The sequence below is a fragment of the Athene noctua genome, chromosome 4 (assembly GCF_965140245.1).
Source record: "Athene noctua chromosome 4, bAthNoc1.hap1.1, whole genome shotgun sequence".
Taxonomy (NCBI): Eukaryota; Metazoa; Chordata; class Aves; order Strigiformes; family Strigidae; genus Athene; species Athene noctua.
Window position 1 is genome coordinate 22928462 of NC_134040.1, and position 22573 is coordinate 22951034.

Consider the following 22573-nt stretch of genomic DNA (forward strand, 5'->3'; position numbering starts at 1 on the left):
CCAATGCTTTTTCTTTTCCTGTATCCGTGAGATGTGAAACCAAGAAATCAAGCTTTCATCCTTTTTTTTTTTTTTTTTTCTTTTTCCCAGCTAATATTAAAATCCAGACTTGGAAAGTGGTTGAGAAGGTTGTAGATGAACTGTACATGCAATTTTCTAGCTGTTTTTTTCATAACACAGATGAGTCCATGTGTAATATGCAAATATATGTGTGTGTATAGGTATGTATTTATATATAGAGAAAGCATGTATATGGTAGAAAAAAGGTTTATATCAAATAAATACAAAAATTAGAAAGAAAAAGTTTTTATGTGGACTGTGAGACAACAGCATTCACTAACTAGTAGCTGAGACTACTACATTCCTAAGTGAATGATTCTACTTTGCTCTACAAATGGTTTCAGGTAAGTTGTAGTGTTTTGGTTGCCAGTTTCTAAAATCAAGCAATTTAACAGAAACTATTAGGAGAACTAAGCAGGTTTATTAATGCAGAAAGGCACATGACATTATGGAAGATACTAATCACATCTGGCTCCTGCCAATAAATGAGTTTGAGATGTGCTGCATTCCAGCTAGACCCTTCACCTGACCACAGAGTCAACAATAATAGGCTGGACTGAGCCAAAATCTGTGCTGTGATGAAGTCAGGTTCAACCATACCACTTAGGTAGAGCCAGCAACCCTTTCCATTTTTTGCTTATAGTTACATACTTTCATCTACTATTTGCTGTTGCTTACAGAAAAGTAGGGCTGCTTCTCATTCCTGAACAAAAGCTATGCTCATTACCACTGTTCTTGGCTCTGACAAGCAGCAAAACAAAATAGAACCAAACATTGCCAGGCAAGACTTTTAGCCCAAGCCTTTTTCCTTGGTTTCAGTCCTAGCTTGTGTAATTCATCCCCACAATACCTACCCCCAGACTACTGGGGCTTCTAGGAGAATATTATTCCTATTATTCCTTTGTATTCAATGTTGAGTGTAATGAACCCCAGCTGTCCCAGTGAGTGATCAATAATTAACATGAAACTCCCTGTAGACCTCTAGCATCTACTACTAGGATAACACTTTTGTTGTTACACCTTTGTGTTTTCTCCCTTACTGAAAAATTTGAGAAGAAATAGTGGCATTTTTCATTTCAGTCGGAGAGTGTAAGAAGACCCCTAGAAGTCATGCAAGTAGTCTTTGTATCAAAATAATGGTCAGATTTAAGGCATATTTAAGATATGTAAGGGAACAAGTATCAAGCTGAGCCAGGTCTTTCTGAACATGGTATTATTAATACCAAGTTTACTAAAAGTAACAGTATGGGAAACACTCAAATAAAAATACATACATCTAAGAGGAGAACAAACTAGGACAGTGGAATGGGAGCTTGAACTAGTAGGAGACTCAGGAAGAAGAGAAACTTGTATACTCTTATTTTCAGGGAACCATCAAGAGTAGACATCCAAATTCATAGCTTTGTGTTTTGTGAATAAATGAACTAACTAGGGAAAACAAAAACAAATACATGTGCTACAGGATCTCTCAAGAACTACCCAATATCAAACTCTAGACACACCTACAGTGCCTCAATTTTTTAAGCTTACAGTAGTAAGGTGGAGTGGATAGCTATTTTGTTTTCATGTGGGATAAAGAACACTGAGATTTCTCTTTATGGTAAGTAGATTTTTGGTGCTAGTTTGGGGTTTTTTTCATAAAAATAAATTATTTGAAAATGATAGGAAGAGAATGTTAACAAAGACCAAATTTTATATTTTGTATAATTATAATTATATTTTTTTATACTGATATTATTAGAATATTTACATAGGAAACAGAGAAATTTGAAGTTTCTTTGAGCTCCTTTTCTTCTTGTATGGGAGGCAGTAGGGTTAGATGAAGCATCCATCTACACCTGAAAGTGTGACATAGTTCAATAAAGAAAATTAGTTCAGAAGGAAAAATATGCAAAAGAAATGTAATTTTGTAGGTAGGATTCTTGTATAGGTGGTGGGAATCCTGATTTCTGAACTGCACATTCAGAAGCACATATAATTTTAGTATGCAGAATTTTGCAATGATGTTGAAAGATTTGAAAAATTCCACACAAGAGCCATTAATTTTTTTTTGTTTCCTCAGGTGAGAAGGTTAAAGAGCTCAGTATGTCTTGTTCATAAAACATAAACGTCACAATAACTTAGATTTTCTTCTGTTTTAAGAACATACTTCAGATGTGCTTCTCAACCCTTAAAAATAATACTAAAAACACATTCTGGAAGACCAGGAATGACAAAATGTGAACATTTTTAAGGTCACGGGAGTTTCCTTGTAGAACAAACACCTAAAATAATCGGATTCATATTTCAATTCTGTGGTATAAAATGTTTTATACTCATAAAATACAGCAATTTCTGAGATTACACTCCACTGAAATGGATACTATACAGTGGTAGTTCTAAAGGTATTGAATAATCTTTGCTTAAAATTGTCATTCAATTACATCTATAATTGAAAGTAATTTAATTTTCTCTGCTTCATGGAGCATACCTCTGTAAAGCAAGGAGTACCCCTTACTTCAAAGTAGGATGTGAAATACAGTTCTATGACATAATCTAATTTTAATCTACTTTTCTATCAGTTTTAGCTCAGTGCATCTCATGGGGAAGGAGAGCACTATAAGTGTTTTTATATGTTTAAAAGATTTATTTTTCCTTTCAAACAGCATATTTGAGCGTTTTTAGTCAATTATGCTGAGTAGAAAAATTAAACTTTTAAACATGAAAATGCCTGAAAATACTTAATCCACTTATAGAATGGTAGAGAAACCTTCCAATCATTCTTAATGTTTAAAATCTTTGTATTCATATCAAACAGCAGATGTGGTGGTCTGCTTTCAGATGACAGTATTTACCAAAAGTCATCCCAGTTTGGTATCAGAAGTAGTTTAAGGCAATGAATCCTGATGTATATCGACTTTTCAAATTGTCCCCAGTGTATATACATATATACATATATATAATGGAAGTCATGTTCCAAAATATGTGCCCTTATGTTGTTTAAATTGAAGATTCAATGATCAAAGTTTGAAAAGCAAGGATTTATATTCATCCTGGCTACAAAGCCAAATTAAAATGCACTTTTTATACTTTTTATCATTTTGTGGAATAATATTTCCATAGCAAAAGGTTCATGAAGTAACTTAAAAGACACAAAAAATAATTCATTTTATCATATAAGTAAACCAAAATGCTTACATTAAACTTCCCATGAAAGGGAAACTACACTGGTACTTATGATACTTAAAGAACAGAGCTATCAACTGGTAGGAGAGATGACAGCAAAAGGTGCTGCAGGTCCTGTTAGCAACTCCCAGTAGCAAGTTATATGTCCAAGATGATAGACAGAGCACATTCAGTTTCATTCACAGGGCAGCTGCTCCTCACCCTGGAATACAAATTAGTTACCTACACTCAGTTTTGAAGATTTAGTGAGTAGTAAACTATGTATCCCTTTTAGTCTTTCCTCATGTTGAATTATGAACAGTAAAATTTACAAAGAAATAATGGTATTGCTATCAAGTATGAAACAGGTGTGATGTTTCAAGATAATTCCATATTAGCAGCTCGTTTTCTACTTACTATAAATTATTCACAGGAATGAGTTTGTCTTTGTTGTACTCTCAAACAGCCCAAATCTATTTAATATATTTTTGTGCAAGTTTCTGTACTTGCATGCTCACTAGATTTTTTACCTTCTGATGAATTTCTGCTGTCAGTGATACATTTAGCACATACCATGAGTCTGTCTGGAGACTTTGAATGTCTAACAATCAGGAATTTTGAAAATTGCAACACAACTTCTCATGTTGTTTTTTTCAGATAAAAAGTTCTTGTTTGTACTGGAGAGTCAAACTACTAAATTACTTCTGTTTCATCTGTAACTTGAACTGTTCAGGTCTCCTTGCAGCATAAACAAGGTTCTAATGATGTAGAGATGTTTGTCATTGACTCAAATACTCTCAGATTCAAACTGAAATCTTTATAAAAGAGAAAAATTTAGATATGCAATTACAGAAGGCTTGCTTTTCTGCAATGGCTTTGGTTTTGACTGTTGGTTGTGTTACAGGATGAAATATTATGGGTGAGCCATATGATGAAGATAAAATTTGCCCCAAAATAAGTTTGAAAAGCTTATATTCATACCAGTAATCTGACTGAGTTTTTTGTTTTATTGCTAGCAATGTTCGGCTCTGCTTTAAGGAAGTTGCTTTAATTACATCAAGAGGTTTTCCAGCCATGTCTACTTGTTCTCTCCGAATTATAATTTATTATTTATTGTTGCCGCTATTCACTCTTGGCTGATTTATTCAAACTATTTGTATAAATTCCACAGTAGTCCTGTTAATGTAGTAGGATTTTCATGGAAAAAAAATAAGATAAATCTATGCCAACATTTTCTATGACTAGAAATAATTTCTGTTGTTTTCAGGTGAGAGACGTCTTTATTGAAGTATCATCTCATTTAACATATACAATTACATTTAACATATACAATTATCTACTTAATATATACAGTTATAACAACTTAAAGATTAATCAAAATATGACTATGTTATAATGAAAATTTCTGTGCCTTTTAGTGTCTTAAAGCATACAGCTTCTCTCTTCTCCCAACTTCTGATATAACAATATCATATTGATGAGATGCAGAGTGATTCACCACTTCTGGCTTCATGACTAAATCTAGTCAGTCAAGACTAAGACTTCCAAGTGTAGAATATCATGCCAGATGTTGACTAAGCTTATGTTGTAAGGCTAGAAATCATTAGAGATTTCACATCATCAGTTAACATAGCCAAGCTCTATTTTCTTTTGAAGAGAAACATGAAGTAAATATAAATTCTTTTTTCCTGGGCTTTTGCATCTGTTTACTAAAATGACCTATTAATTACTGTTGAAGATATCTATGTTATTAATGCGATTTTCTGAACTAATGATTCATAAACAAGTTAACTGATTGCAGGGCGTTCATAGATTTCATACTGCTGTTCGCGCCTTTTTTTTTTTTTTTTTTTTTTTTAATTTTTCTTACAGTTTTTGATAAATAGAGCTAGACGTTTATCTTATCAGGCAAACATGAACCAGTGTATCCTCTGCTGTAATTTTACAAAACTTGCCCGATATGATAACAGACAGGAGAATAAGTTTGTTTTTTGGTTTGGGTTCCTTGGTGTTTTTTTCTTTTCTGAATTTCATCCTATTAAAAAATTACTTCAGTTTGGTTCCAGGCAGCTCTAACTTATGTGATCCACACTCATGCAGCAGATTGTTCAGGGTTTCACTCTCCTTGACATCAAAAATCCAGTCATGTTTACATGGATTAGCTCTTTTGGGAAATTTATCTAGGACATGAGGTATCTTGCATATGATTTTCTTCAGAAAGAGAATGTATGTTTTATCTTTTTACCTGTTTCTTCAGCAAATATGTTTATTTTGCCTACTGAATAGAAAATGGAATTTTTCACTGAATGCTTGAGTTTGCTTGCATATTAGCTCATGTTACTGATGGATTAACTGATCATACACTGCATTTCTCTTGACTTTCTCCCAACTCTCTCTTTTTTAACTTAGGATTAAAAATTTTAGAGCTGATAGCTGGTGGTATGCATTATTCCTCCAGTGAGTATGCTGATATCAGGATACTGAGTTTCATTGCAACTTTGTAAGTCTAGAAACAACCTACAAACTGAAAAGATTTCAAAGAATGATTCAGGTTACTTGCCTCCACAGACACACACACCCTCTCCCAGAAAAAACCAACCAACCCACAAACACATTTTTGGAGCATAAAGATGTCACCGTTAAGAGCATTACTATAGAAAGCTCCTAAACTCCTCTATTGTGTTGCTTCTTAAATTTTATATGAAATATATTTCATGTGTGTGTATATAAACACATATACATTTTGTAAAGTAATCAAATGCATATTAGAGAACAATTTTTCTGTTGCATGAACACACAGTGATCTAAGATAAACATTCTTTTAATTTCTTCCACTCACATAATTATGTCTGATGTGATTGTCAGAGTAAGATACAACAGTATTTTCCACTTTTCTTTTCCTGAACTGTATTTAATGCTCCAAATCATAGTGAAACTTTACTATCCATTTCTTTGATGTAACAGTGCCATATTTCTCTGCTTTATCAGAGGTGTATATAGCAATATAGCAATGTAAGGACCCTATACTTTGGGATTAAGATAGATATTTTTTATCTGCAAAGATTAAAACTTTTAACTAGTTAAAATAAGGAAAAGAGCTTTCCAAAATGCTATTAAAGAATCATTCCTGCTTTGGAGTTTATGAAGTTAGTAATAAGTGTAGGCAACAACTTTTCAGTTGTACACAAAGTTCTCAGACTTTGTTAAACTTAATACCAAAGCTCCATAACATAAAAAAGAGAGGGAATTACAGTGTAGAACTTAGTAACACTTTATCTAATCCTTTAGACCATTCCAAAGATGTCACTAAAACTTAATTTTAAGATTATTTTTGTCTTGCAGCTATGGTCAGTAAAATACATTATTTCCTCAAGTTATTATAAAGTTGGCAGGAAGAAATATCTCTGTATTAGCACCAACTTTTGCAAATCTTTGTTCAAGAACTTTATTAATGTATCAGAAGTAGACTGCCCTTTCACTTTATGAAGCTTTTAGTTATTTTAATGATGGTTCAACTATTCTTTAAAAAATAATTACTTACCTCATATTCAATTATCTTCTTTAAAGATAACAAACTAACTCCAGTGGGGAGATTTTTTCTAGAGTTTTTGGTTTGCAGCATGTGGTCCTAGTATAGGAAATATTTGCACTGCTGCACAAGGTTACTACTTACTTCAAATAAACATGTAAGATTTGTAAACCAAATTAGTAATGGCTATAAAATTTCAAAATGAGATCTTTCATTTAATCTGAAGCAAAGTAATATTAAGGGGAAAAACGTTTTTATCAAGGAAGCTGTTTGCAAGTTCCTTTTTAAATGCTCTCCTGTGTACCCAGTATTAGAGACATATTAGTTGAGGCCAGAGAGGAAAAGGAACTTCAGTATAGTCTTTTCCATTAACCTTTATTGGATGAATGTAATATACTGGAATACCATGTATTGTTCAGAGAAGATCTATACTATTATCCAGAAAAGTAAAACTGATCTCAGAACTGTCTACTTAAAATGGATGCTAGGAAAATGTGAAACATCAATAAATTGTTAAAAAAAACCTAAATTCCAACAGTGTATTTGTCTATAGAATACAAAAATTTAGTATGAATTTCCCTTTTTTGTTTATTGGCATTAAAATTGATCTTAACTGGAGAAAAAGATTCAATTACTTATTATTTGAATTGTATATGGAACCAAATCAAAGGTGGTTTCTTGCTCTGCCCCTCCTTGTGTTTGTACATGTGCCTGTTGATTCTTCTGTAATACCCTGACTCTGGTGATAATTTCAGAAAAATCTGATTGCAGGGTAGAAATTTCAATGATGATGAACAATTCACCTGTAAGTTTCATAAAAATAGGCTGCTTATATAAGAGAGAAATCTTATGGAGTCTCCAGTTAGTTACCAGGAAAATGTGCTCTCTTCTTCAGTATACACCAGAGAATCTCCAAAGGGCACAAGTGAGGGCAATCATGCTTATACATTTTACAGCGACTAGAAAAACATTTGGATTAACATTTTTAGACACCATGATGAGTCACATGTGAAATACAGGATAGTTCAGGTTTGAAGGGACTTGAGGAGGTCACCTAGTCTATCCTTCTGCTATGAGGTCAGAGCAACTTGCTTAGGGCTTGAAGAAGTCTGGTCTTGGAGACCTCCAAAGATGAAGACTGGACTACATCTCTGGTCAGCCTGTTCCAATGCCTGACTTTATTAATGAAGGAGGTTTTTTAGTTGGAACATCTTTCAGCTTAAATCTGTTTCCTCTTGTCTTACCACCATGCAGCAGCATGAAAAGCCTGTCTTGAACATCATTATTATAATTAACATCATTTAGTATGATGTGTGAACAAAGACTTTCTAAAAATTATAATAAAATATCATCCTATAGAAGCAATTTTGAAATAATTATATTAGGAAAAGAAAAAGGTAACAATATATATTATATTCCTCAAAATAACTGGAGAAAAAAAAAATAAAAGCTTTCTAATTCAGGAATGGTAGAGTTGCATCATTTTAAAGCACTTGTTAATCAAGTAAGATACAGAAATAATTGTGTAGGCACGTTTTATAAACAGTGATAAAAAAGATTGTATGAAAATGTCCAGGTTTGCAAGACGTTTAGAATAGTCATGAGATCTTTTTTAACTTTGTGAGGCTATATGACAAAAATAGCTTAGTTTAATATCTTGAAAATAATCATTTGCATGTAAAAGATTTTAGTTCCTTTTTTTTTTTTTTTTTTTTTCCGTCCAGAAAACTGATAAATTATTTCTGTTCTACAGAATACTTAATTTTCATTAAACTTATTTGTAGATGATGTGAAAAAAGCTTGCAGTAGTGGCAGGTATATGAAAAAAAAACATGTATCTTCTAGGAAACTCATAAAAGTTGTAGGGAAGATTATAAGGCTTGATTTATAATCATTATCATCTTGTATTTAGGCATTCCCATAAAATTGGCAATATGTAAGCTTTTAATGAAATATATAATATGTTTCTGGTATCAGAAGAGCCTGGGAACTCAGGGTTTACCTAAAATATATAGTTATTTTTTTAAGTGCTCTTAAAGCTAAAATAATTGAACACAGTAATTATTTGCAGGCAAACATTAACTTTATCCTATGAGAAGATATCTACACTCCCAGAATTTGGTACGACTGGAACTGCAGTGAAGAATTGAGTGAAAAATTTTGTTAGTGCTACAAATTAAATCCAAGAAGATTCAAATTCTACAGCTTTGTTACAATTTTGTTTTTTTAATAAATATTTTCTCTGTAAAACTGGGTGCTTACTTTATCATTGCTCATCAGCAATGTAAAAATCAGCTTGCCCATTTCTAATTTACTGTTTGTCATCTGAATGGTCTTGGTTTAAAACTGGAGTATAGATAAGTGGTTCTTGACATTCCATAACACAGAGCATGAACTTAGTTGCTTAAAAGCATATCATTGTATAAATCTTCTCATGTCTGAATTAGCCTCCGGAGGAAGCTACCTCTCTTTGTTGGCTATAGAGGACCAAAACAAAAAATTGATTTAATCCATTCAATAGTTGCTAGATAACCTGTATTGAGTTTATGGTTCCTTCTTTCTTTTAATATCTAAATTATACATCTATACGTGTAGATTACACATCTAGAAAACGGTATTTGAAAATTTCATAAGTCTTTAGTTGTCATCCCCTTGTCCATAGAATCAAATCACACTGGAAGAGAGTTTGTCAAATCTAGTTTCATACTCAAAGTAGGATCAACCCCAAATTCAGATTGAACCCTGATAGGGCTGTGTTAAGCTGGATCTTGAAAATCTCCAAGGACAGATTCCAGAACCTCTCTGGGCAACTTGCTCCAATGTCTGATATCTTTACAATTTTTTTATTTTTTTTTTTTTTTCCCCCCCCCCTTATATCCAGTCAGAACTTCCCCTATTTTGGTATATAATCGTTGCCTCTTGGTCTCCCACTGTGCATTTCAGTAGAGATTTGCACTTCTCAGTAACCTTGTCTTAAGGTCTCTTCCACAAATTAGCATGTTTTTAGTAGAGACACTGTAATTCACTCAGTGGTTTATTATTTGCAAGTAAAGGTTTAATTCAGAATTTCAGGAGGGGAAAAAAGAGTTATATTATGGACTAAAGCATCCTTAACTTCTTCAGTCAAAATAACTTCATGATTTTTGGTAATGCAATTGAAGCTCAGATGAGAGGCTTTTCTTTCTTGTCTATTCCTAGCTTCTTGTGAATTGTTAAAGTATCATCTGTAGCATATTAAGCAGCAGGTGGTCAATAGGCTATGCACTGAAACACGTCATCAGGTTGCTGCAGTGCAGATTATTCTTGGTCATCAGAGAGAACATAGATATCAGAGTTACTTATCAAAAACCCACACACAATTAATGAACCATGATTCAATTTTCACAGCCTTCATTGCATTGATACCAGCTAATGGGTTGCAGCAAACTGCAGTCAGGTTATTTGTTTAGGCAGACCTGTTTCTTTTTTAATATAGTTCACATTGGTTTACCAGTAAGTTCGGAAGAACACTGAATGTTCTCATTATATCAGCATCTGTTGCGGTAACTTTGGTTTTGGGTTTTTTTGGTGTCTTTTTCTTGGTTTCTTTTTGTTTGTTTGTTTTGCGGTTTTTCTTTAACTGATGATTATTATTAATAACCCTTCATGTTCTCATATGAAGGAGATCTATCAGTATGAGTGTGGTAGTGACCATCTGATGTAATAAATGATCAGACAAAATCAAAATATCATGATCTTTGTGTGTTATTCTAGTTTTCCTATTGAGGCCATTAAATTAAATTTCACTATTAAATACTGCTCGAAAATAGCACTAATAAATAGTGCTTTATGATGGTTCTAGAAAATAGTACTATTAAATAGTGCTTTATGATAGTTTCTACAGGTTGATAACTGGCTGCCATCAGTTAGTCAGCGTTGGTCTAATACTCCTCTTTAGAGAAAAAAAAAGGAAGACAAGTAACATCTTTTTTTACTTAAATTGTAGCACATCCTCATCTTCCAAGCCAAAGGGATATCAGAAGTCACTTTGAAATGTTTTCTGGATGAACGTTTTCAGTTCATATGCATGAGATGATAGGTTTTTCAAAACTGTACAATGTTGACCCAAGCCTGATCTTGTTAAAGTCACTGTGTTTCACATTTTGTGTAATGTAAGTTAGCATGATTATAAAAATTCAGCCACTTCCTGATTTGTCTTTATGATGAGTTGACAAGAGGTTTGAAATTAGGTGTGGCAGATGCAAAATAAGTTCTTATAATTAAATTGAAAAAAAGCCCCAACAACTGCTAAGACTTTTTTCTTACAGATAAAAGGAAGTAGAATATTCTTGTGAAAGAAGAGATAGAGGCCTCATATGAACATTTCTAACTGTAGAGCAAGGAACATTTTTTGCTCGAAGGCTACTCTGTTAACCCAATAGGCATTTCTAAAATTAATTAATGATAAATATATCTACCAACTACTGCTAAGATTTTTCAAAGATATGTAGTTGTTTATCTCATTTAAGTACTCATCTATCATTTAAGTGTCACTGATAGCTTCAGAACAACTCAGCTGAATTTAATCTTTTGAGCATTTACACTCTTATTGGTGGATATATACACAAAAGAATTAAATTTCTGCTACCTTCCTACACCCTTAAGCTCTGCTGTTAGTCAAAATCCCAAAACTGTGAACAAGGATTCTCAGAATAGGTATTTTTCCTTCTCTTTTTTTTCCCTGATTCCTTTAGCTTACTCTAAGATCTTCTAAGCCATTTGTACCATTTTCTCTTATGCCAGCATAAATCAGTGACAAAAGAATTTAGCTGTACAGGCAAACTGGGATTCAAGTTTTTTTAGTTTTAGTAGAGCCTTGAAATTCATACTCCTACAACCCTCAAGAGTGCCTTGACCACCAAGCATTATTAGGTGACTGTCTTGTATAAAATGAATGAAGAACTGCTGGGCTGCGATACAAGATTCTCCATCTTTAACTGCTGTGATCACAGGCAAGAATCCTGAGTTGTAGTTTCTGTTCCCAGGACTGGATCAGTACTATGTTCTCGATAATGGTTAGATGAAATATACAGAATTTCCAGAGAACAAGGGTTCTGCCCACCCAGCTGAGTCTAATGCTAGGACACAGATTTGCTAAACTCTGTACTTACTGACTGCAAAGAAAGCAGAGAGTAAAGACCTGGAGATAATAGACTACCACTTTAGATGTCTGAGCATTGAGTTAGATGCCTAATATTGGGGGTGGGGAGAGAAGACAAAAATCTATGATTTTAACCTTAAAAAAAAAAAAAAAATCTGCCAGTCAGAAAGGCCAACATGAAAAAACTCAAACAACTCAAGCTGGTATTTACCTGCTAACCACTGTTCTCCTAGCAGCCCACAAAACCTTGGTCCTTATGAGCTTCTCTTTATTAATCACACTTGGTTATCTGGCCATCTGCTATATCTGCCAGAAAGGCAGCATTCCTTTGGTGGTCATTATTAACAGATTTCATGCTTCGTATTTCACTTGGGCTGCCTGCTGTTGTCTACCAATCTTTCATCCTCAGAAGAAAAATGGAGGAAAGAAAAATGGGTGGAAATCCCAACAATGTTACTCAAGGAAAGTTAGCCCACATCACTAAAAGATGCCATGTGAGTTATTTAAGAACACTTTTTTTCCCTGTACCTTTATGATCAATCTTTTCAAACTATTTATCTTAGCAGAAAGACTGCCTTCAGTTCAGACCCTGTGACAGAGAAAAGGAAAAAGATGAAAGAAAAGTATGTATCTTGTTTACTTACTCTTTTTCATGTATCTCTTTTCCAAGGACTCTAAATAATAAGAAAATTCCCCAGGTGCCTTGGCATTTCTAGATGAGCATCACTTACTTTTTCAGCTCTGCTAGGTGTTTTCTGGACATCAGTAAAGTGGTAGGTGTACATAACTTGCAATTTCTCCTTCACAAATTTTTTGTGTCATGGGGAGCTCAGCGCACTGGAATACCTGAAGGATAAAACTATCTGAGTATACAAACAATAGTCCATGTTAATGGACTTCTGTGAAAGTAAAGTGTGAAGGAATGTGGCTTTTTACTTGCAGGCACTATTACAAGTTTCTCTAGTCCACAGCTAAAGTACAAGCATAATCACCAAAACAGTTTTCTTGCTATTATATTTGTTGTGTTATTTCATTGGCATTTTCATTATTTTGGGAAAAAAAAAAAAAATGACGTTAGTAATGGGCATGAGTATGTGAAACATAAACTCATGTTATGTATTTCATTTGTCCAGTGCAGCTTCCTTTCTAGTTCAGTGTAGGTTAAGCAACTGTGATGTGATATGTGCAGGAAAAGAATCTTTCATGGTATTCATACAGCTGTACTGTAGTTGCAACAGACAGTAGTTTGTACTTGCCAGCTGGATAGCTAGCAGACAGATTTTGGGGGCAGACCACCCAGTGTGGTTAAGGAGGTAAGGAAAACAGAGTAATTTACTAATCATCTTCTACAATTCAGCTGTTTTGTTCTCATCCTTTGGAGGTGTAAAGTGGATAAAAAAAAAATCTGGAATGTTTTACAGATTAATTCTTTTTAAACTGGATAAACTGGTTGGATAAACTAGCCAAGATCCTTCAGCATCTCCTAATGTCTCTGAAGCACCTTGAAAATTCATGCTGTGCATGGCAAACACAGATAAAAAATCTGTTTGGTCTTTATCTGAGTTGGTGACATCATTCTTCTGATTCATTAATATATTAAAAGACTCTTCCCTGATAAAATGTATTGAAAGCATTAGTCCTCAAGATATTGCTACTATAAAGAAAAAAACTGGGTCACTGGATTTGATCTGATTATGTTAGCTATTAAACTTATTTCACTGACTACTATAAATTGTTTTGGAGGGGGCGATGGGCTTGGATTAGCCGTTGGATAAATGACATCCAAATCTGTCTCACTGAGTTTGCCAGGTCTTTCTTCATGCTAAAGTTATTATGAAACAAAAAAGCAATAATATTTATGAGCAGCTCTGTACTTGTGTGTGGGAGGGGAAAGGGAAAGATCTCAGATTATGATCCCTGTTCCCATGGCTATTTTTTTTTTTTGTGTGTGTGTGTATCCCACAGTTGTTGGATAAAATACTAAGATAACAGGAAACAAGATCCTCTTTCACTTCCATTGCTGCCTCTATGGTATAGTCAGATGTTCTAAACACTTATATGGAACCATGTTTTCTGTGTTTGCTATTTCTCTTACACAAATAGGCTTGACCTCCTTCGAACAGTGTCCAAACTTCAACAACAGGCAAACGTCCTAGATTTAAACTACACACGGTATTTGTGTGTGTCCTGGTTCAGCTAGGATAGGGTTAAGTTTCCCCAGCAGAGAGGGGGAAGGGATCTCCAGCTGGGTTATTCATACCATGCTGACGTCAGGTCCAGCGCGGGAGTGCAGGAACTTTTTCCTTTGTGGCTTTGGTCACGGGGAGCACACGGCGGGCTTGTTCCATAACCATTGCGGTATTTCTCTGTATATCTTTTGTCTTGTTTACTGTTATTGCTCTTTGTTGTTGTTATTATCGCTATTGTTGTTGTTCAGATTGTTTATTACACTGTTGTATTAAATTTCTTCTTATTTTAACCCGGGGTTTGTGCCCTACTTGTGTCCGAGGGTGGGAGAGGGATAACGGGAACGTGGTCTCCTGTCCCGGCAGGGCCTAAACCATCACAGTGTGTCATTGTCGGGGAATAAGGATATATGACATTTAACACCCTCTGACTAAGAACTGAATCTTTCTCACCCATATTGGAGTGAATGCTTTGAGAAGGCCTCTCTTCTCTTTGTAGGCAGAACAACACTTGATTTCCAGAAACTGATTAGGTGCAGCTTGACACCTAGGTCATAAATATGTAGCCATGTCAAAACCAATGTATTTCTGAGCATGCCTGGAGGTGTGTCTTAAAACTTTCAGACTAAAAAGCAAAGTTCCTCAAAAGCCCAAATAAATTTAGGTTTTTGCTCTCACAATTCTGGAGTTTGGCTATATCTGTGTAAGAATTTTACTTTGTGCAAGAGCATGATTCTAAATCACTAACTGCCATGACTCAAAGAGCTTTGCTTCCTATTGCAGAGCAGCATGGCAGTGTGAGAATTGAATTAAATTTGAGTGATGATACACATAAAGACACATTCCAGGAAAAAAACATAACATGCCCCAACTGTTAGCAGGTATTTAGTTCATAGGACCAGTATATCTGGAAGTATAATTCTCCCAATGTATATGGTGTCACTGGGAAGTCCTTATCAGTTATGATTAACTCTTTTACATGACAGCACTTAAAATTGTTGACTGTACTAATTTTGATTCTGGTCTGGCCCACAATTTGATGACCTTTTTTTTCTGTTTGGATTGGGGTTTTTAAAATTATTTTTCTTAAGTTTTGTTTGTTTGTGTTTTTTTTTTTCTGAATTTTTATTAAATATATAGTCAATAAAAGTATCCATGGTGTTAGTGTCATATGAATATCAGCTGACTCTGGTGATTAGCTAATTCACTTATATAAATTCAGTATTTTTAAGCCATGTCTATAAAACATACAGCAATACATGAAGTGACATTTCCCTGTTCTTGTTCCAGCCATTTTAGTGCACAGAAATAAATGCAGGTGTTGTATGTACTAATTTATCAGTAATATATAAAATTAAGTGATCCTTGTTCTTTTATAATGTGATGACTTTATATGTTCATCTGCAAATCACACTGGTCTTTTGTTCCATGGCATAAATTACTGCAAATCCACATCTAATTTACTGTGCATTTGTTACCAAATTTCTTCCAGTATTATTTATTTTTCAATATTTTTACTCTTATATAATTTTCCTTTCTGGTTGTTTTCTTTCTTTTACATTTTTATGCTGAATCTTATATTGCGATTTTCTGTTCATGTGAGTAATCATTTCCTAATCCCTGTGATTTTTTTCCCATGTTTCTCTATAAAGCAGGAAAGGGATTATTACTATCTGGCTGATTTAAAATTTAAAAAATAAACAAAAAACCACCCTGATCAAATATCATTGACTGACATTTCACTTCATATATTTTAACTAAGAATAGTTTGTACAATGAAAACTTATAATCACTGTGTATCCCAGTAAAAATGGACCATGGATGGAAAGACTGGTTTTGAAATTTTTTTTTCAAATGTTAAGAGAACCACATCCTCTTTTTTTAGGTAGATACTTGAACACAGATCAGTGCATTGAATCAGAATGGACCTGAGTTTGTATTTTGACTGCATTGTTAAACGTAATATGTGCATGTCTGCTGCCTATTCTTTTTTTTTAATTTTCACAATAAAAATATTCCTTAAAAGTGCAGCTAAACCACAGGTAAAATTTAACCAAAACCTGGTTTATTCTATAGTCCTTATTCCTTATTTAGAATTAACAGGTTACTGTAGATTTTGACAATCAGTGGTAACTCCCTAGAACTGTGGCAAACAACAAATACCTGAGTACAAGTAAATTAACCTCATCTACCCATTTCTTGTCTAGAAATGGATTACCTGAGGTGAACACAAGAGGTACCCAATTTACTTTCCTTTCTTAGTTTTTAATATTGTATGTATTTGACAATAGGACTAATCACAGTTTAACACAGTGATGTTAAACCAGAGCACACTGAAATGTTAAGAAATACCTATATGTTGCTTTTGATCAGCACATGGTAATTAAATGTATATACTCAGTTTGAATTAAAAAGTGACTAGGAGCTTAGTCACTCTCCTTTCAGGATGTATTGCATATTATCTTCTTATTTAGTCTTCCTTGATCTGTTTTCCTTTTCACTGAGATCAAGATATTTTGTATATTCTGTTATCTGTCATCTGTAGTTCTTCATTAGAAAAGAGAACAGCTGCCAGTCACATACCAGGAGTTGACTCTGCATCTGCCCATCCTTCAAGTACACTGTGGCAGTGGGTAAAAGAAGTAAAAATATATTTATGAACAATAAGTGTTTTTACAATCCATCTAGCTACAAATGTCACTTGGCTGTACAGAGACATGAATGTGTGTAAAAAGAGCTAGTAACAGATGCTGACTTAATGAATTATCAATGGTAATTTAAATTATGAGACCATTTTATTTTTATTTTTAAGCAAAATTACTAAAGAAAGATGAGTGGAATAAAAAAAGGAAGAAAGGTTAAACTATGAGATGCTTTTGGAAGATTAAAAGGGAAGTCACCATTTTATTTCACTATGGGATATGTTATGCCTACTTCTGACCAGATCATAACAACAACAAAGTCATAGTGGTGTGAATTTGGAATTGGTTAGGCAATATACTGTAAAACAGTGTCTTCGTCTGGGGCTTCTCATTGCTGTATTAAGACAGGCAATAAATAAGGCCTAGAATTTAGATATACACACTTCTACATTTTGTTTTTTTTCTGGTGGATTAATGCTACGAACCCTTACTTACAGTAACAGGTCCATTCATTTGAATAAAACTATTCATAAACATGAGGATAGTTTTGTGAGCAAGTGTCAGTATGATTTGGCTGTAGTAGTACTGAAAATGTTAGATGACCTGTTTCAGTTTAAGCTTAGCTTCAATAAGAAAGTGAGTACTGAGTGGTAGGTAGCACTGTGAGTCACTGAACCAGCAGACGGTGGATATTACCGTTCTGTGAATAACCTAGCAAGGCCAGATGGAAACAAAATAGTTGACTGGTCATTTTTAATCTCTGCCACATGAGAAAATACACAGATGATTGTATTGAACTCATCAGTGTTACAAGTTTCAATCCTGGAAAATTATAGATGGAATTGCAAACAACGTGGGTTTACTTATCTGAATTCAGGCTAAAGAACTCATAGTAGCAGAGGCTTGCCTTTATAAGTCAAGTCACAAGTCTTCTGTCACTCTTTGAAAACTTTATGCAATTTGCATATGAAAAGCAGTAAATAAAGATGCAGCATCTAGCAAATGAATGATGAGACTGCACCATATGCCTTTGCAGCAAAGTCCTTTGATATGAATTACATGGTAATATGGTGTATGGTATGTTATTTCCATCACTTAAGATTTTTATGAAACTGTCATGAACTGTCATGAAAATATTGTAAGACAAAAATATTTTTCCAGTCAGTCCTATCCAGACAATCCTGTTCCAGTTCATTCTGCTTGGAGATTGTATTATGTCTTATTTTTATGGGAAGTATGGAATGCACTTCACTACATGTTACTAGTGAATAATATGACAATGAATAAACTACTCTGACTTGAATATTTGATCCTTTCCTGTACCATGAAATATCCAGAATTGTCATGTATTTCAGAATGTGCCCAGATCCAGGGAATCTATGAAAAAATATTTTCTCTGCTGGATAAACATCAGATATAAAAATAAGTAAAATAAATACATATAATCTTAGGTTGTTCATGTTGCATGGACTTTAAAAGATTGGTGCTCATTATATGGCATTGTGGTGGGACAAAATAACTGTAAACCTCTAAGTGAATTTTTTATAACAGTATGCACTGTTTTTCTTCAGCCTCTTGTATATAAATTGTTTAATGGTCTGAACCTTCTGAACCAATATTGGAGTGATTACCCTTTATAGTAAAAATGTATGCTGATTCTTTTTCAGAAATTAAAAAAAAACAGCTTTCTGATAAGCTTTGTGCAGCTTCTATATTAAGTTGCACTTTGATCTTGGAGACCTGAGCTCAAAAATTACATATTTTTTAGAGAAATAAGAAAAAAATCATAACTTTAGCAAACTGCATTTTCAAAATGCTGGACTGATATTTGTGAGTGTAACCTTATGGGCATAACCTAATTGGAGAACCATAGTACTTTTTGACATAGATTTGCACTTGCTGGGAAGGGATGATAAAAGATAAGTAAAGGTTTGTGTATGTAAGAACTCAATAATATTAACACATTTCAGTGTTTCACAACAAAGTATCTCTTAATCAAACCGGTATTTTTCCTTTTCCCAAGCACTACCAATTATCCTTTCACAATAACTCCTTACAAATCTTTCTGCAAAATGCTGAGTGTCCTTTAATATTATTTCTAGAATAAAGTAAGAAATGAATCTTAGTCCAAAAGTTACACCAGACATAACTCTATTCAAAATACTGCTGGTTGATTTTTTTTTCCCCCCTTGAATTGTTTTTTCAGTGAACATTACCGCAGAATTGGGATAAAAATCATTAAGTAAAATCAGAACAAGTTGTACATTCTAGGCATTTTAAAACACAACACTGTTTTTCTTTCAGAAACAAATGGTGTGAAAAAAAACCTGATGCTTTTGGGAAGCAAGAGCTTTTATTTTTATACACAATTTTAGCTGTATGGTTCTTTTGGTTTAATTTTTAATCTAGATTACATTATTAGTACTACTCAATTGCTTGCCTTTTTTCTTTCCAAGATATGCAGTAACGGATACAGTGGAAGGCAAGACTAAAATCTCAAATAACTGATTTCAGTAAAGTCTACCCCCCACAGATATCACTAAAAATATACCTAGTTTTATTTCTAGACTTAAGAATAGAAAGATTTATAGATCTCAGTCTTACTACTACAGAAATTATCCACGTTTAGAAAATGTTTTTCTCATTCTTCATACACAAGAACTTGTAGGTTAGTAATTTTATGCTATATGTTTATCCTTTCATTTATTTATCTTTATTGAACTTTGACAAAATTAATAACCTGCAGTAGTTGAACGTGATTATTTTGATTTTATTACACCACCTATATTTATAAAGTAGCCGTAATCAGTATGCATTCCATGTGGAACTCTAACAAAACTGACATTTTGAAATATATAATTTCATATTCAAAATTGTTACTGGATATGCCATAGCCAGAATAAGATCCTGAAACCAATTACTATGACTTCATTTATCAAATATAGTGGAGTTGTTATAAATACTTCTAATAGAGTCATAACAGTAGATTTGCATTTGCCTGTAGATATACAGCATTACAGAGTTACGCTGTACTGCTAATGCAATGAAACTGTTCCTTCTTTTCATGATTTGAAAATAATCACAGCTGTTTTCCATGTTGAGGAAGTTTCTGAGATCTGTAACATCTTCCAAATATTATTAATACCATGAAATTCAAGGAAACCAATACATAATGTAAATATTCTCTGGCACACTGTTATGTGTCTTTTTTCTCCCTTACAAACAAAATTATATTTTATATAATGGGGTACATTTATGTGGTCATGCTAAAGTTGTAAATATATACAAATTTGTATGCTTAATAATAAAGATCATTCAGAAAGCAAAAAGAATAAGAGAAATCCATAAAATTTTTACTCCCTAGGGAAATAGATCACTTTATTTTTTTCAGATAACTCTTCTATGAGGTCTTTGAGTCACATAATAAAAATGAATGTGAAAGTGTGCCAAAAATATCATAGAAACAGAATATCTCAAGTTGGAAGGGACCCGTAAGGATCATTTGAGTCCCTCACACGGCCACCTAAAACTAAACCATATGACTAAGAGCATTGTCCAGATGCTCCTTGAATTCTGACAGGCTTGGTGCTGTCACCACTTCCCTGGGGAGCCTCTTCCAGTGACTAACCACCCTTTCAGTGAAGAACCTATTCCTAATGTCCAGTCTGAACTTAAAGTGATGCAGCTTCATTCAATTTCCTCAAGTCCTGTCACTGGTCACCAGAAAGAGAAGAGCAGCACCTCTTGCTCCACTGCCCCCTTTGAGGAAGCTATAGGCTCTGATCAGGTCACCCTCAGCCTTCTCTTAGACAAACTTGATCAGAAAAAGCTAACCAGAGTTTGCCAAATAGTGTTTTCACTGTCTGCAAAGATCCTGCAGTTTAATTATTGCTTCTTTGACATACAGATAGTGCCCCAAAATCTAGTATGTTTTAAAAATTCTGCAAACAGTTTGATCCATCCTTTCTGGTTTGGTTTTCAGAAATGTGAAGGGCTACCCAGAGCCCATGTACCTCCCTACTGAGTGGATTTTTGCATTGAGGAAGATGCGTTGATTTCAAAGGATTATTGTATGTTATTTCTCAAAGAACAGGGTAGAATACAGGACTTAAATAATTAATGGTCATAATTTGCCAATTAGCATATAAAACATAGTATATTGCAGCACAGGGATTTAAGAGTAGACTCTGATTTTTATTTCTTCAATTGCTGATAAGGTTTTGGATTTTTTTTGTTATTTTGTTTTGGTTTGGTTTTTGTTTGTTTTTTTGTTTTGTTTTTTTTTTTTTTTAACCACTTTAAGACTTTCTTGGTATGAATTTTTAGAAGTCCTAGGCATTCCCAGATACTCATTGAGTTAGTGGAGGTTCTGAGAATTAAGAAAACATCTGAAATCAAGCTGAGCTCCCAAATTAGCAAAAATGGGCTGCCCCAGAATCGAAAGCCCTTAAAATCAGAAACTGTTTAATAAAATTTTCTTTTATATGAATAATACTATAAAGTTGCAGTTCCCAAAATGTTTTAGAATCATAACTTTAAAGGTGTTAGACATTTTAAAAGAGCTTCCTATAGGTGAAATTGAGAATGCTAATAGAAGCATTTAATAAAAAAACCCCTGACACATAAATCATATTCTATTCATACTACTGAACAATTAAAATAAAAGTATAAACATCAATGAAGTTGTTTGAACTATATAACAGAATATTTCTGACACTTAATATACAGACTGTCACTTTTCTAACTGTTCAGCTCTAACTCTTTAAAACACTAGTCAGAATTAAATTGAAACCAAGTTCTGATAGAAAAGGAAACCTAACATTTTCCATATGCACTGTCATATTCCATCCCTTTTCTAATATTCATGTTCCATTAACATTCAGTATTGGATGAAACTAGGCTTGAGGATGCAAAAGACAAAACCAAACTAAAGTATTTCTCACTTGTTTTGATATTTGCTGTATATAGAGTATTTGCTCAGCCTAAGCCATCTTGCTTTATGAAAAAAAAAAAGTACAAATTCTGAGGCAAATAATCAAAATCTTGATTTATTGCACTATTGGATATAGAACTGCCACAGAAGCATATTAAGCTGGCAAGACAGATTTGCGAGACTAAACACTACTACAGCTTTGATCATTTCAATGCTAGAACTTAGTGTTGGAAAATCCTATCCTCGGCGTTGAGAGCTAAAGATATCAAATGAGACTGGGAATGGAAGACCTCAGTTTACCTGCAGGCTATCTACAGCAATGGTAGTGTTAATGCATGTTTTTCTGTACTACCCATATTCAGTCAAATCACCGTCTTTCCCAGAAAAGGTTTTGCAGAAAAATAAATGTGTAAGGTGTCCTGAGAAATCAGTCATCATTCTTTATATGTCTTTGTACACAAGCAAGTTATATTTGTACTATTTTTCTATTTTTAACTGAACCTATAACACTTTTAAGTCGAGTGATAAATTGATTAATCTGAAGTATATTTTCTGATATTCGGTAGACAGAATTTTTGAAAATGGCTGTATATACATATATTTCATAAAATCTTGCATTAATTGTACAAAGATAACTTACATGAAAATCAAGCAATTGCAATTAAAACAAAACATGGCTAACATTTTGGTACATTAGAAGTACTGAGCTATAAATTCTTGATTATGTCTCAACTGTAGAAAGCAACAGATATTTGGCAGTAAGAAATATATTCAGTAGCCATCTAATGGGGCAGCTTATTTTTCTTTATGATTAGGAATTTTGATATTTAATTAGCAATGGATCAATTTATTATTTGCAAGATAAGCATTAATCATAGCTGCAATACCTACCACCTGTAGTGTGCCTGCAGCAATGCATGTTCTGTCTGTTTTATATGC

At 33.6% G+C, this 22573-nt stretch overlaps 1 protein-coding gene across 3 annotated transcripts in view; it reads left to right on the plus strand.

Annotated features, from left to right (window-relative positions):
- Window positions 1–22573, plus strand: part of PCDH7 (protocadherin 7) — a 326982-nt gene that overhangs the window by 167921 nt on the left and 136488 nt on the right. The window lies entirely within an intron of this gene.